At 48.2% G+C, this 13268-nt stretch overlaps 17 non-coding genes across 17 annotated transcripts; 12 read left to right on the top strand and 5 right to left on the bottom strand.

The window, feature by feature from the left end:
- The first annotated feature begins 3406 nt into the window (after positions 1 to 3406).
- Positions 3407 to 3570, top strand: LOC135025210 (U1 spliceosomal RNA). Its single transcript, XR_010221995.1, has one exon. It is a non-coding gene; the product is annotated as a U1 spliceosomal RNA (small nuclear RNA).
- A 152-nt stretch (positions 3571 to 3722) lies between these two features.
- Positions 3723 to 3885, top strand: LOC135025178 (U1 spliceosomal RNA). Its single transcript, XR_010221964.1, has one exon. It is a non-coding gene; the product is annotated as a U1 spliceosomal RNA (small nuclear RNA).
- A 675-nt stretch (positions 3886 to 4560) lies between these two features.
- Positions 4561 to 4724, top strand: LOC135025165 (U1 spliceosomal RNA). Its single transcript, XR_010221952.1, has one exon. It is a non-coding gene; the product is annotated as a U1 spliceosomal RNA (small nuclear RNA).
- A 152-nt stretch (positions 4725 to 4876) lies between these two features.
- LOC135025176 (U1 spliceosomal RNA) lies at positions 4877 to 5039 on the top strand. Its single transcript, XR_010221962.1, has one exon. It is a non-coding gene; the product is annotated as a U1 spliceosomal RNA (small nuclear RNA).
- A 670-nt stretch (positions 5040 to 5709) lies between these two features.
- On the top strand, positions 5710 to 5873 carry LOC135025225 (U1 spliceosomal RNA). The gene has a single exon (XR_010222010.1). It is a non-coding gene; the product is annotated as a U1 spliceosomal RNA (small nuclear RNA).
- A 152-nt stretch (positions 5874 to 6025) lies between these two features.
- Positions 6026 to 6188, top strand: LOC135025177 (U1 spliceosomal RNA). Its single transcript, XR_010221963.1, has one exon. It is a non-coding gene; the product is annotated as a U1 spliceosomal RNA (small nuclear RNA).
- Positions 6189 to 6863: 675 nt separating this feature from the next.
- LOC135025166 (U1 spliceosomal RNA) lies at positions 6864 to 7027 on the top strand. Its single transcript, XR_010221953.1, has one exon. It is a non-coding gene; the product is annotated as a U1 spliceosomal RNA (small nuclear RNA).
- A 152-nt stretch (positions 7028 to 7179) lies between these two features.
- Positions 7180 to 7342, top strand: LOC135025175 (U1 spliceosomal RNA). The gene has a single exon (XR_010221961.1). It is a non-coding gene; the product is annotated as a U1 spliceosomal RNA (small nuclear RNA).
- A 670-nt stretch (positions 7343 to 8012) lies between these two features.
- Positions 8013 to 8176, top strand: LOC135025224 (U1 spliceosomal RNA). Its single transcript, XR_010222009.1, has one exon. It is a non-coding gene; the product is annotated as a U1 spliceosomal RNA (small nuclear RNA).
- Positions 8177 to 8328: 152 nt separating this feature from the next.
- LOC135025195 (U1 spliceosomal RNA) lies at positions 8329 to 8491 on the top strand. Its single transcript, XR_010221979.1, has one exon. It is a non-coding gene; the product is annotated as a U1 spliceosomal RNA (small nuclear RNA).
- A 671-nt stretch (positions 8492 to 9162) lies between these two features.
- Positions 9163 to 9326, top strand: LOC135025221 (U1 spliceosomal RNA). The gene has a single exon (XR_010222006.1). It is a non-coding gene; the product is annotated as a U1 spliceosomal RNA (small nuclear RNA).
- A 152-nt stretch (positions 9327 to 9478) lies between these two features.
- Positions 9479 to 9641, top strand: LOC135025192 (U1 spliceosomal RNA). The gene has a single exon (XR_010221978.1). It is a non-coding gene; the product is annotated as a U1 spliceosomal RNA (small nuclear RNA).
- Positions 9642 to 9998: 357 nt separating this feature from the next.
- Positions 9999 to 10162, bottom strand: LOC135025219 (U1 spliceosomal RNA). Its single transcript, XR_010222005.1, has one exon. It is a non-coding gene; the product is annotated as a U1 spliceosomal RNA (small nuclear RNA).
- A 671-nt stretch (positions 10163 to 10833) lies between these two features.
- LOC135025196 (U1 spliceosomal RNA) lies at positions 10834 to 10996 on the bottom strand. Its single transcript, XR_010221980.1, has one exon. It is a non-coding gene; the product is annotated as a U1 spliceosomal RNA (small nuclear RNA).
- Positions 10997 to 11148: 152 nt separating this feature from the next.
- On the bottom strand, positions 11149 to 11312 carry LOC135025217 (U1 spliceosomal RNA). Its single transcript, XR_010222002.1, has one exon. It is a non-coding gene; the product is annotated as a U1 spliceosomal RNA (small nuclear RNA).
- Positions 11313 to 11982: 670 nt separating this feature from the next.
- LOC135025184 (U1 spliceosomal RNA) lies at positions 11983 to 12144 on the bottom strand. Its single transcript, XR_010221970.1, has one exon. It is a non-coding gene; the product is annotated as a U1 spliceosomal RNA (small nuclear RNA).
- Positions 12145 to 12296: 152 nt separating this feature from the next.
- Positions 12297 to 12460, bottom strand: LOC135025230 (U1 spliceosomal RNA). Its single transcript, XR_010222015.1, has one exon. It is a non-coding gene; the product is annotated as a U1 spliceosomal RNA (small nuclear RNA).
- Between the last annotated feature and the right edge of the window lie 808 nt (positions 12461 to 13268).

The raw sequence follows: 13268 nt of genomic DNA, 5'->3' as shown, positions 1-13268 counted from the left end.
TGTACTTGTGAACTAACTTAATTTCCTACTTCTAAATTCATTCCTAAATCCACTACTTACATGAATCCTGTAGTTGGGCATTTTGGGACTTCGATTGTGGGCATTGTTTTGTGTCCAGACCAGCAGCAGGTGGTGTGCATTTGCTGGAAAGGCATCGAAGACCTCCGATATGCTGCATCTCCTGATGTGTGTCTCCCTCAAGTGTTTGTCAGCAAATGCCTGCTAGACACCCCATTCCAAGCTGATTGTGACATCACGGTACATGCATCATAGAACAGGCATGCTAGAACATGGGTCTTCAACCTGCGACCCTCCAGCTGCTGTGGAACTACACATCCCAGCATGCCCTGCCTCAGTTTTAGCATACCTTAATAGCAAAACTGTGGCAGGGCATGCTGGGATGTGTAGTTTCACAGCAGCTGGAGGGCCACAGGATGAAGACCCATGTGCTAGAGCCAAGCCGCAGGTACATTGAATGCTAGCAAGCTGAATATTTAAATCCTTTTTGTTCCGCAGCATTCCAATGTGGAAGATTCCATGGAACCAGAGATCCTTCCATTGAGAAGGACATGCTGCCTGAATGACTACACTGTGCAAATTAAATCACGGAGCCGGTTGGTTTGTGGGTGGCTCTGGTGACTGGGTGGTTGGGTGGGTGGTGTGTCGGAGGTGGAGCACATGCAAATGATTGTGTATCATCCAGCTAGTGAGAGAGAAAACTCATGCAGGAGTGTGCCTGCTTGTCAGTGGGTTATGCACCTTGCCAGACGTCAAATCTACATAGAGCAGCTGGAGGGGACAAGAGCAGGTTTGCAAAATATAGATAGAAGAGCATATATGCTGGCACATTCTCCATGATTGTGTCAGCTTATGTTTTGGTCCACTGCACTTTCCTCAACTAAGTTTTAGCCATTTTTGTTAAGCTCAAGTGTAGTCGCTTCTCGGCATTTTGGCTGTGATCTTGTATCGTGGTTGAAGGGTCTGCTGGAGGGAGGGATTGTTTTCTTCATTGGCGAAAGACCAAAGATATTCCAGGATGGAAGGCTTGGGAACACTATCCGTTTTTCAGTTGTGGAAGAGCACAGAGGTCGGATTGGACTACATTCTATAGTAAAGGATACCTTTCTATTTATTGCCCCTCCCCTTATGTGTGTCTGTGTTACAATAAAGCTTCGGTCTTGTGATTCCCTCACCCTCTTACACTCCACACACATAGCCTTATTAACTGTTGTATTATTGTATTGTTTAAATGTATAGTGCAGTTCATGATTTATAGTGTAGGCTGGCCTGTGCTGTAGTTCTTGAACTGTACTATACCGACAGCATTTGTATTGTGTTTTATCTGTGCTGCAACACAGTACTTATGTGTGTAATGTTTATGTATGTTTTTTTGCTTCTTTATGTCAATAAAGACTGCTTTTTCAATCCAATATCTGAAAACAATCAATGTTTATCTTTGATGGCAATAGAAGTGGTATGATATTTGCTGCTTTTGAAAGGCAATATCTGATATGTCCCCTATCTGGGAACCATATATTAAATGGCTTTTCAGAAAAGGGAGATGGTAGAAGAGCTTTCAGTACTTGTAGGACCGATGCACATTTCCTATTCTAGCCTCCAAAAACAGATTCAGTTGCATTTTCCAGCGTGTTTTGGATGCGCCTTTGCAAATGTCTTACATCGACAAACTTATTCAGTACTATTTTGCAAATAGGGTTACATTGTTGCAACATTGTGTTCCCTAATTGCTTGATTTTTTAAATGCAACAATTGATAAAGACACCTGATAACTGCTCTGTGGAGTCTTATTTTGTGTCTACTTTTTATCTACATTTAATTCTCTACCTCTAATCAAGGCATTTTTAAGTGCTGGGGGCTGCCAGGATGTGAGGCCTACCTAGACTTTAGATCTGAATTTGAATGTACTTGTGAACTAACTTAATTTCCTACTTCTAAATTAATTCCTAAATTCACTACTTACATGAATCCTGTAGTTGGGCATTTTGGGACTTCGATTGTGGGCATTGTTTTGTGTCCAGACCAGCAGCAGGTGGTGTGCATTTGCTGGAAAGGCATCGAAGACCTCCGATATGCTGCATCTCCTGATGTGTGTCTCCCTCAAGTGTCTGTCAGCAAATGCCTGCTAGACACCCCATTCCAAGCTGATTGTGACATCACGGTACATGCATCATAGAACAGGCATGCTAGAACATGGGTCTTCAACCTGCGACCCTCCAGCTGCTGTGGAACTACACATCCCAGCATGCCCTGCCTCAGTTTTAGCATACCTTAATAGCAAAACTGTGGCAGGGCATGCTGGGATGTGTAGTTTCACAGCAGCTGGAGGGCCACAGGATGAAGACCCATGTGCTAAAGCCAAGCCGCAGGTACATTGAATGCTAGCAAGCTGAATATTTAAATCCTTTTATTCCGCAGCATTCCAATGTGGAAGATTCCATGGAACCAGAGATCCTTCCATTGAGAAGGACATGCTGCCTGGATGACTACACTGTGCAAATTAAATCACGGAGCCAGTTGGCTTGTGGGTGGCTCTGGTCACTGGGTGGTTGGGTGGGTGGTGTGTCGGAGGTGGAGCACATGCAAATGATTGTGTATCATCCAGCTAGTGAGAGAGAAAACTCATGCAGGAGTGTGCCTGCTTGTCAGTGGGTTATGCACCTTTCCAGACGTCAAATCTACATGGAGCAGCTGGAGAGGACAAGAGCAGGTTTGCAAAATATAGACAGAAGAGCTCTCCAGCCTAGTTTGATGTCTGTTTCCACTTCTCTTTTCTTGAGCCGCTCCCTTCTATGCCCTTGCGCACTATCCTGACTTCTCCCATCTGCTTACTTTGTGCCTTCCAACGCACAATGCGAACTACAGGTAGTGCTGCAGGGCCCACACCCTTTTACTTGCCATACAGAGCAGCTCTGGAGCTGTTACAGTGCCCAGCTTCTGCAAGAAATCAGCTTGAATGCTTCAGGGGCTGGGGCATAGCCAACATGAGCCCCGCACCGAAGGAGGGTGGAGGTGTTTAATGCGAACTATAGGTCATCCAAGCGCCGCAAAAGGCCGCCATGCCCTGCATGCCCCTTTTCTCTTTTAATATGCAGACGAGGGTTGAAGCCAACTTTGACCCACTGCTTGGATGACATCACCATATGCAAATCCATCTGCTGCAGGCCTTCCCCCAGGAATGCTTGCACTAGTTGTTGCATTTGGTTTGTTGTTTGGGGGTGCTTCAGTATTAGGCAGCCTTCTGCCCTCCCATGTTCATCTGAAAATATGTGTTCTCCCTGCAGTTGTTGTCCCCAGATGAGAGTTCCCTTGTGCTGCCTCAGTTGAATCTTCTTTACTTGACAGAGATGTGCCTGAGCATCGGCCCTCCCCAGCCCTATCCCAAATCATACTTATTTTGCATAGGAGATACCATGGTCATGAAGATTGTTCTCCCAGGGTGAGGATCATTCATTGCATTCTGGGTATGCTGACCCCTGTGATTTCCCCAAATGTGGGAAACTTGACTGCATTATTTGTGGTAGTGGGGGACTGTGTTTGTGCTTTCCTCTGGTCAGCTCTGGTAAAAGTCAGATTTCTTTGTCTCAGATCTTCCTCTAGCCTTGTTCTTCTTTCGAGAGTTCCCTTGTGCTGCCTCAGTTGGATCTCCTTTACTTGACAGGGGGGTGCCCAAGCAGCGACCCTCCCCAGCTCTAGCCCAACTCCTACTTACCTGCCAGGTGAGATACTATGATCATGAAGGTGCTTCTCCCAGGGCAAGGCTCACCCATTGCACTCTGGGTGTGCTGCCCCTGTGATTTCCCCAAATGTGGGAAACTTGACTGCATAATTTGTGTTTCCACTGGTTGGCTTTCATATAATTCAGATCTCTTTGTCTCAGGTCTCTCTCCAGCCTAGTTTGCAGTCTGTTTCCACTTCTTTTTTTTTTGAGCCCCTCCCTTCTATACCCTTGTGCACTATCCTGACTTCTCCTCCTGTCTGCTTACTTTGTGCCTTCCAATGCACAATGCAAACTACAGGTAGTGCTGCAGGGCCCACAAACTTTTACTTGCATTACAGAGCAGCTCTGGAGCTGTTACAGTGCCAAGCTGCTGCAAGAAATCAGCTTGAATGCTTCAGGGGCTGGGGCATTGCCAACATGAGCCCCACACCGAAGGAGGGTGGGGGTGTTTAATGCGAACTAAGGGTCATCTAAGCGCCGCAAAAAGCCGCCATTCCCTGCATACCCCTTTTCTCTTTTCATATGCAGATGAGGGTTCCAGCCAACTTTGGCCCACTGCTTGGATGACATCACTGTATGCAAATCCGTCTTCTGCAGACCTTCCCCCAGGAATGCTTGTACTAGTTGTTGCATTTGGTTTGTTGTTTGGGGGTGCTTCAGTATTAGGCAGCCTTCTGCCCTCCCATGTTCATCTGAAAATATGTGTTCTCCCTGCAGTTGTTGTCCCCAGATGAGAGTTCCCTTGTGCTGCCTCAGTTGAATCTCCTTTACTTGACAGAGATGTGCCTGAGCAGCGGCCCTCCCCAGCCCTATCCCAAATCATACTTATTTTGCATAGGAGATATCATGGTAATGAAGACTGTTATCCCAGGGTGAGGTTCATTCATTGCATTCTGGGTATGCTGACCCCTGTGATTTCCCCAAATGTGGGAAACTCGACTTCATTATTTGTGGTAGTGGGGGACTGTGTTTGTGCTTTCCTCTGGTCAGCTCTGGTAAAAGTCAGATTTATTTGTCTCAGATCTTCCTCTAGCCTTGTTCTTCTTTCGAGAGTTCCCTTGTGCTGACTCAGTTGGATCTCCTTCACTTGACAGGGAAGTGCCCGAGCAGCGACCCTACCCAGCTCTAGCCCAACTCCTACTTACCTGCCAGGTGAGATACTATGATCATGAAGGTGCTTCTCCCAGGGCAAGGCTCACCCATTGCACTCTGGGTGTGCTGCTCTTGCGATTTCCCCAAATGTGGGAAACTTGACTGCATAATTTGTGTTTCCCCTGGTCGGCTCTCGTATAATTCAGATCTCTTTGTCTCAGGTCTCTCTCCAGCCTAGTTTGCTGTCTGTTTCCACTTCTCTTTTCTTGAGCCGCTCCCTTCTATGCCCTTGCGCACTATTATGACCTCTCCTGTCTGCTTACTTTGTGCCTTCCAACGTCAATGCAAACTACAGGTAGTGCTGCAGGGCCCACACCCTTTTACATGCTTTACAGAGCAGCTCTGGAGCTGTTACAGTGCCCAGCTGCTGCAAGAAATCAGCTTGAATGCTTCAGGGGCTGGGGCATAGCCAACATGAGCACCACACCGAAGGAGGGTGGAGGTGTTTAATGTGAATTAGGGGTCATCCAAGCGCCGCAAAAGGCCGCCATGCCCTGCACATCCCTTTTTTCTTTTCATATGCAGACGAGGGTTGAAGCCAACTTTGACCCACTGCTTGGATGACATCACCATATGCAAATCCATCTGCTGCAGGCCTTCCCCCAGGAATGCTTGCACTAGTTGTTGCATTTGGTTTGTTGTTTGGGGGTGCTTCAGTATTAGGCAGCCTTCTGCCCTCCCATGTTCATCTGAAAATATGTGTTCTCCCTGCAGTTGTTGTCCGCAGATGAGAGTTCCCTTGTGCTGCCTCAGTTGAATCTCCTTTACTTGACAGAGATGTGCCTGAGCAGCGGCCCTCCCCAGCTCTATCCCAAATCATACTTATTTTGCATAGGAGATACCATGGTCATGAAGATTGTTCTCCCAGATTGAGGTTCATTCATTGCATTCTGGGTATGCTGACCCCTGTGATTTCCCCAAATGTGGGAAACTTGACTGCATTATTTGTGGTAGTGGGGGACTGTGTTTGTGCTTTCCTCTGGTCAGCTCTGGTAAAAGTCAGATTTCTTTGTCTCAGATCTTCCTCTAGCCTTGTTCTTCTTTCGAGAGTTCCCTTGTGCTGCCTCAGTTGGATCTCCTTCACTTGACAGGGGGGTGCCCGAGCAGCGACCCTCCCCAGCTCTAGCCCAACTCCTACTTACCTGCCAGGTGAGATACTATGATCATGAAGGTGCTTCTCCCAGGGCAAGGCTCACCCATTGCACTCTGGGTGTGCTGCCCCTGTGATTTCCCCAAATGTGGGAAACTTGACTGCATAATTTGTGTTTCCACTGGTTGGCTTTCATATAATTCAGATCTCTTTGTCTCAGGTCTCTCTCCAGCCTAGTTTGCAGTCTGTTTCCACTTCTTTTTTTTTTGAGCCCCTCCCTTCTATACCCTTGTGCACTATCCTGACTTCTCCTCCTGTCTGCTTACTTTGTGCCTTCCAATGCACAATGCAAACTACAGGTAGTGCTGCAGGGCCCACAAACTTTTACTTGCATTACAGAGCAGCTCTGGAGCTGTTACAGTGCCAAGCTGCTGCAAGAAATCAGCTTGAATGCTTCAGGGGCTGGGGCATTGCCAACATGAGCCCCACACCGAAGGAGGGTGGGGGTGTTTAATGCGAACTAAGGGTCATCTAAGCGCCGCAAAAAGCCGCCATTCCCTGCATACCCCTTTTCTCTTTTCATATGCAGATGAGGGTTCCAGCCAACTTTGGCCCACTGCTTGGATGACATCACTGTATGCAAATCCGTCTTCTGCAGACCTTCCCCCAGGAATGCTTGTACTAGTTGTTGCATTTGGTTTGTTGTTTGGGGGTGCTTCAGTATTAGGCAGCCTTCTGCCCTCCCATGTTCATCTGAAAATATGTGTTCTCCCTGCAGTTGTTGTCCCCAGATGAGAGTTCCCTTGTGCTGCCTCAGTTGAATCTCCTTTACTTGACAGAGATGTGCCTGAGCAGCGGCCCTCCCCAGCCCTATCCCAAATCATACTTATTTTGCATAGGAGATATCATGGTAATGAAGACTGTTATCCCAGGGTGAGGTTCATTCATTGTATTCTGGGTATGCTGACCCCTGTGATTTCCCCAAATGTGGGAAACTCGACTTCATTATTTGTGGTAGTGGGGGACTGTGTTTGTGCTTTCCTCTGGTCAGCTCTGGTAAAAGTCAGATTTATTTGTCTCAGATCTTCCTCTAGCCTTGTTCTTCTTTCGAGAGTTCCCTTGTGCTGACTCAGTTGGATCTCCTTCACTTGACAGGGAAGTGCCCGAGCAGCGACCCTACCCAGCTCTAGCCCAACTCCTACTTACCTGCCAGGTGAGATACTATGATCATGAAGGTGCTTCTCCCAGGGCAAGGCTCACCCATTGCACTCTGGGTGTGCTGCTCTTGCGATTTCCCCAAATGTGGGAAACTTGACTGCATAATTTGTGTTTCCCCTGGTCGGCTCTCGTATAATTCAGATCTCTTTGTCTCAGGTCTCTCTCCAGCCTAGTTTGCTGTCTGTTTCCACTTCTCTTTTCTTGAGCCGCTCCCTTCTATGCCCTTGCGCACTATTATGACCTCTCCTGTCTGCTTACTTTGTGCCTTCCAACGTCAATGCAAACTACAGGTAGTGCTGCAGGGCCCACACCCTTTTACATGCTTTACAGAGCAGCTCTGGAGCTGTTACAGTGCCCAGCTGCTGCAAGAAATCAGCTTGAATGCTTCAGGGGCTGGGGCATAGCCAACATGAGCACCACACCGAAGGAGGGTGGAGGTGTTTAATGTGAATTAGGGGTCATCCAAGCGCCGCAAAAGGCCGCCATGCCCTGCACATCCCTTTTTTCTTTTCATATGCAGACGAGGGTTGAAGCCAACTTTGACCCACTGCTTGGATGACATCACCATATGCAAATCCATCTGCTGCAGGCCTTCCCCCAGGAATGCTTGCACTAGTTGTTGCATTTGGTTTGTTGTTTGGGGGTGCTTCAGTATTAGGCAGCCTTCTGCCCTCCCATGTTCATCTGAAAATATGTGTTCTCCCTGCAGTTGTTGTCCGCAGATGAGAGTTCCCTTGTGCTGCCTCAGTTGAATCTCCTTTACTTGACAGAGATGTGCCTGAGCAGCGGCCCTCCCCAGCTCTATCCCAAATCATACTTATTTTGCATAGGAGATACCATGGTCATGAAGATTGTTCTCCCAGATTGAGGTTCATTCATTGCATTCTGGGTATGCTGACCCCTGTGATTTCCCCAAATGTGGGAAACTTGACTGCATTATTTGTGGTAGTGGGGGACTGTGTTTGTGCTTTCCTCTGGTCAGCTCTGGTAAAAGTCAGATTTCTTTGTCTCAGATCTTCCTCTAGCCTTGTTCTTCTTTCGAGAGTTCCCTTGTGCTGCCTCAGTTGGATCTCCTTCACTTGACAGGGGGGTGCCCGAGCAGCGACCCTCCCCAGCTCTAGCCCAACTCCTACTTACCTGCCAGGTGAGATACTATGATCATGTAGGTGCTTCTCCCAGGGCAAGGCTCACCCATCGCACTCTGGGTGTGCTGCCCCTGTGATTTCCCAAAATGTGGGAAACTTGACTGCATAATTTGTGTTTCCCCTGGTCGGCTCTCGTATAATTCAGATGTCTTTGTCTCAGGTCTCTCTCCAGCCTAGTTTGCTGTCTGTTTCCACTTCTCTTTTCTTGAGCCGCTCCCTTCTATGCCCTTGCGCACTATCCTGACTTCTCCCGTCTGCTTACTTTGTGCCTTCCAACGCACAATGCGAACTACAGGTAGTGCTGCAGGGCCCACACCCTTTTACTTGCCTTACAGAGCAGCTCTGGAGCTGTTACAGTGCCCAGCTGCTGCAAGAAATCAGCTTGAATGCTTCAGGGGCTGGGGCATAGCCAACATGAGCCCCACACCGAAGGAGGGTGGAGGTGTTTAATGCGAACTAGGGGTCATCCAAGCGCCGCAAAAGGCCGCCATGCCCTGCACGCCCCTCTTCTCTATTCATATGCAGATGAGGGTTGAAGCCAACTTTGACCCACTGCTTGGATGACATCACCATATGCAAATCCATCTGCTGCAGGCCTTCCCCCAGGAATGCTTGCACTAGTTGTTGCATTTGGTTTGTTGTTTGGGGGTGCTTCAGTATTAGGCAGCCTTCTGCCCTCCCATGTTCATCTGAAAATATGTGTTCTCCCTGCAGTTGTTGTCCCCAGATGAGAGTTCCCTTGTGCTGCCTCAGTTGAATCTCCTTTACTTGACAGAGATGTGCCTGAGCAGCGGCCCTCCCCAGCTTTATCCCAAATTATACTTATTTTGCATAGGAGATACCATGGTCATGAAGATTGTTTTCCCAGGGTGAGGTTCATTCATTGCATTCTGGGTATGCTGACCCCTGTGATTTCCCCAAATGTGGGAAACTGGACTGCATTATTTGTGGTAGTGAGGGACTGTGTTTGTGCTTTCCTCTGGTCAGCTCTGGTAAAAGTCAGATTTCTTTGTCTCAGATCTTCCTCTAGCCTTGTTCTTCTTTCGAGAGTTCTCTTGTGCTGCCTCAGTTGGATCTCCTTCACTTGACAGGGGGGTGCCCGAGCAGCGACCCTCCCCAGCTCTAGCCCAACTCCTACTTACCTGCCAGGTGAGATACTATGATCATGAAGGTGCTTCTCCCAGGGCAAGGCTCACCCATTGCACTCTGGGTGTGCTACTCCTGCGGTTTCCCCAAATGTTGGACACTTGACTGCATAATTTGTGTTTCACCTGGTCGGCTCTCGTATAATTCAGATCTCTTTGTCTCAGGTCTCTCTCCAGCCTAATTTGCAGTCTGTTTCCACTTCTCTTTTCTTGAGTTGCTCCCTTCTATGCCCTTGCGCACTATCCTGACTTCTCCTGTCTGCTTACTTTGTGCCTTCCAACGCACAATGCAAACTACAGGTAGTGCTGCAGGGCCCACACCCTTTTACTTGCCTTACAGAGCAGCTTTGGAGCTGTTACAGTGCCCAGCTGCTGCAAGAAATCAGCTTGAATGCTTCAGGGGCTGGGGCATAGCCATCATGAGCCCCACACCGAGGGAGCAACTCGAAAGAAGAACAAGGCTAGAGGAAGATCTGAGACAAAGAAATCTGACTTTTACCAGAGCTGACCAGAGGAAAGCACAAACACAGTCCCTCACTACCACAAATAATGCAGTCCAGTTTCCCACATTTGGGGAAATCACAGGGGTCAGCATACCCAGAATGCAATGAATGAACCTCACCCTGGGAAAACAATCTTCATGACCATGGTATCTCCTATGCAAAATAAGTATGATTTGGGATAGAGCTGGGGAGGGCCGCTGCTCAGGCACATCTCTGTCAAGTAAAGGAGATTCAACTGAGGCAGCACAAGGGAACTCTCATCTGGGGACAACAACTGCAGGGAGAACACATATTTTCAGTTGAACATGGGAGGGCAGAAGGCTGCCTAATACTGAAGCACCCCCAAACAACAAACCAAATGCAACAACTAGTGCAAGCATTCCTGGGGGAAGGCCTGCAGCAGATGGATTTGCATATGGTGATGTCATCCAAGCAGTGGGTCAAAGTTGGCTTCAACCCTCATCTGCATATGAATAGAGAAGAGGGGCGTGCAGGGCATGGCGGCCTTTTGCGGCGCTTGGATGACCCCTAGTTCGCATTAAACACCTCCACCCTCCTTCGGTGTAGGGCTCATGTTGGCTATGCCCCAGCCCCTGAAGCATTCAAGCTGATTTCTTGCAGCAGCTGGGCACTGTAACAGCTCCAGAGCTGCTCTGTAAGGCAAGTAAAAGGGTGTGGGCCCTGCAGCACTACCTGTAGTTCGCATTGTGCGTTGGAAGGCACAAAGTAAGCAGACGGGAGAAGTCAGGATAGTGCGCAAGGGCATAGAAGGGAGCGGCTCAAGAAAAGAGAAGTGGAAACAGACAGCAAACTAGGCTGGAGAGAGACCTGAGACAAAGACATCTGAATTATACGAGAGCCGACCAGGGGAAACACAAATTATGCAGTCAAGTTTCCCACATTTGGAGAAATCACAGGGGCAGCACACCCAGAGTGCGATGGGTGAGCCTTGCCCTGGGAGAAGCACCTACATGATCATAGTATCTCACCTGGCAGGTAAGTAGGAGTTGGGCTAGAGCTGGGGAGGGTCGCTGCTCGGGCACCCCCCTGTCAAGTGAAGGAGATCCAACTGAGGCAGCACAAGGGAACTCTCGAAAGAAGAACAAGGCTAGAGGAAGATCTGAGACAAAGAAATCTGACTTTTACCAGAGCTGACCAGAGGAAAGCACAAACACAGTCCCCCACTACCACAAATAATGCAGTCAAGTTTCCCACATTTGGGGAAATCACAGGGGTCAGCATACCCAGAATGCAATGAATGAACCTCAACCTGGGAGAACAATCTTCATGACCATGGTATCTCCTATGCAAAATAAGTATGATTTGGGATAGAGCTGGGGAGGGCCGCTGCTCAGGCACATCTCTGTCAAGTAAAGGAGATTCAACTGAGGCAGCACAAGGGAACTCTCATCTGGGGACAACAACTGCAGGGAGAACACATATTTTCAGATGAACATGGGAGGGCAGAAGGCTGCCTAATACTGAAGCACCCCCAAACAACAAACCAAATGCAACAACTAGTGCAAGCATTCCTGGGGGAAGGCCTGCAGCAGATGGATTTGCATATGGTGATGTCATCCAAGCAGTGGGTCAAAGTTGGCTTCAACCCTCGTCTGCATATGAAAAGAAAAAAGGGATGTGCAGGGCATGGCGGCCTTTTGCGGCGCTTGGATGACCCCTAATTCACATTAAACACCTCCACCCTCCTTCGGTGTGGGGCTCATGTTGGCTATGCCCCAGCCCCTGAAGCATTCAAGCTGATTTCTTGCAGCAGCTGGGCACTGTAACAGCTCCAGAGCTGCTCTGTAAAGCATGTAAAAGGGTGTGGGCCCTGCAGCACTACCTGTAGTTTGCATTGACGTTGGAAGGCACAAAGTAAGCAGACAGGAGAGGTCATAATAGTGCGCAAGGGCATAGAAGGGAGCGGCTCAAGAAAAGAGAAGTGGAAACAGACAGCAAACTAGGCTGGAGAGAGACCTGAGACAAAGAGATCTGAATTATACGAGAGCCGACCAGGGGAAACACAAATTATGCAGTCAAGTTTCCCACATTTGGGGAAATCGCAAGAGCAGCACACCCAGAGTGCAATGGGTGAGCCTTGCCCTGGGAGAACACCTTCATGATCATAATATCTCACCTGGCAGGTAAGTAGGAGTTGGGCTAGAGCTGGGTAGGGTCGCTGCTCGGGCACTTCCCTGTCAAGTGAAGGAGATCCAACTGAGTCAGCACAAGGGAACTCTCGAAAGAAGAACAAGGCTAGAGGAAGATCTGAGACAAAGAAATCTGACTTTTACCAGAGCTGACCAGAGGAAAGCACAAACACAGTCCCCCACTACCACAAATAATGCAGTCAAGTTTCCCACATTTGGGGAAATCACAGGGGTCAGCATACCCAGAATGCAATGAATGAACCTCACCCTGGGATAACAGTCTTCATTACCATAATATCTCCTATGCAAAATAAGTATGATTTGGGATAGGGCTGGGGAGGGCCGCTGCTCAGGCACATCTCTGTCAAGTAAAGGAGATTCAACTGAGGCAGCACAAGGGAACTCTCATCTGGGGACAACAACTGCAGGGAGAACACATATTTTCAGATGAACATGGGAGGGCAGAAGGCTGCCTAATACTGAAGCACCCCCAAACAACAAACCAAATGCAACAACTAGTACAAGCATTCCTGGGGGAAGGTCTGCAGAAGATGTATTTGCATACAGTGATGTCATCCAAGCAGTGGGCCAAAGTTGGCTTGAACCCTCATCTGCATATGAAAAGAGAAAAGGGGTATGCAGGGAATGTATAACAAAGAATCTGTCTAGTTTTATCCACGTGTCGCGCAGTCTAAAACAAGGCTGCACAATAGCCCCCGCAACCAGGATAAGTGCCTCTCCAGAGCACCAGAAATGAATGAACAATAAACAAATTAGGCTGCGGGTACCAACAGGCACCTAGTAACAGTGCATAAATGAATGCATAAAGTGCTTGCATGCAATAAAAAAACAAAACATACAACCCTTAAGGTCACCGTGAAAGTCCAGGTTCTTACTCCTCACTCCTCCTCCTCTCAATGTAGTAGCATGTAAAACAGAGGGGAGAGGGGAACCACATGTGCAATAAAGTTTTTTAATGACACATATCGGGGAACATGGACATAACACAATAAACAGGTAGGGTAAAAATGTGCAGAATGATTCTCCAAAATGTGACAGCCACAAAGAGATATGCAGAGCAATTACCAGAGGGTTTGAGAACCCAAAAAAGTTCTCAAACAAGTTC

The sequence above is a fragment of the Pseudophryne corroboree genome, unplaced genomic scaffold (genome assembly GCF_028390025.1).
Source record: "Pseudophryne corroboree isolate aPseCor3 unplaced genomic scaffold, aPseCor3.hap2 scaffold_414, whole genome shotgun sequence".
Taxonomy (NCBI): Eukaryota; Metazoa; Chordata; class Amphibia; order Anura; family Myobatrachidae; genus Pseudophryne; species Pseudophryne corroboree.
Note: the sequence above shows the minus strand (reverse complement) of the source record. Positions and strands in the feature narration are given on the sequence as shown.